This window comes from Seriola lalandi, unplaced genomic scaffold, assembly GCF_002814215.2.
Source record: "Seriola lalandi dorsalis isolate HSWRI2012SDOR001 ecotype SW California unplaced genomic scaffold, Sedor1 jcf7180001978206, whole genome shotgun sequence".
NCBI lineage: Eukaryota > Metazoa > Chordata > Actinopteri > Carangiformes > Carangidae > Seriola > Seriola lalandi.
Genome location: NW_019448872.1, coordinates 1 through 862, shown reverse-complemented (window position 1 = coordinate 862; position 862 = coordinate 1). Strand labels below are relative to the sequence as shown.

The following is an 862-nucleotide window of genomic DNA, read 5'->3' as shown; positions in this document are numbered from 1 at the left end:
CTCCTATACACATACATTGTAAGTCACTATGTTTACCACCTATGATATAACTCTCCTCTTTTTCTCTCACCCCCTCTTCCCCTCATCCTCCTCCACCTCATATGTCTCATCCAGCCCATAGCGGCAGGAAGTGGTATCCCTCAGATAAAATGTTACCTGAATGGCGTCAAGGTTCCCAGGGTGGTACGACTCAAGGTACACATAGACAGACACACATACACACACACACACACATAAAATGCACATATTAATGGATGTACTTGAGCCACTGTTTCGTTATCCTTACATTTTGTGTGTTTGTCCTCCACAGACACTAATGGTGAAAGTGTTCGGTGTTATCTGTTCAGTGGTCGGCGGTCTTGCTGTCGGAAAGGTAAAAACCATCATCAGTGAAAATACAACATGCATAACTTAGATGTCAGATCTGTGTTGTTCAGATTAAGGATGAAGTGACATGATACAAGCTGTGTTTGAGGCCCACTTTAATACTTCATTCGATATGTAAGTGCAAGTTTTTTGATGTTTGAATTCCTGCCAAGAATTTCTTTTCACACCTGTCCTTTGTTTACCCACAATCCATCAGGAAGGGCCCATGATTCATTCTGGTGCTGTTGTAGCTGCAGGTGTCTCCCAGGGCAGGAGTACCTCTTTAAAGAGAGATTTCAAGGTCAGTATGCGTGGCTCTGTGTATGTGTCTTAGGCTACTCAGCAATAGGAAGTATAATATATAATTAGAATTATATTTCTACTTTTAATTGGCGTTACCTTCTTACAAACAGTCATTTGAGATTTCCTCCATTTGAAATATTACTGTTAATTGGTCATGTTTTAAAAATGTCCATGGTCAGGATGCGTTTGTGTG

General features: G+C 40.8%; 1 long non-coding RNA gene across 1 annotated transcript; it reads left to right on the top strand.

The window, feature by feature from the left end:
• Window positions 1-88: 88 nt before the first annotated feature.
• Window positions 89-658, top strand: LOC111657835 (uncharacterized). Its single transcript, XR_002760952.2, has 3 exons — window positions 89-195; window positions 311-373; window positions 584-658. It is a non-coding gene; the product is annotated as an uncharacterized LOC111657835 (long non-coding RNA).
• Window positions 659-862: the final 204 nt, after the last annotated feature.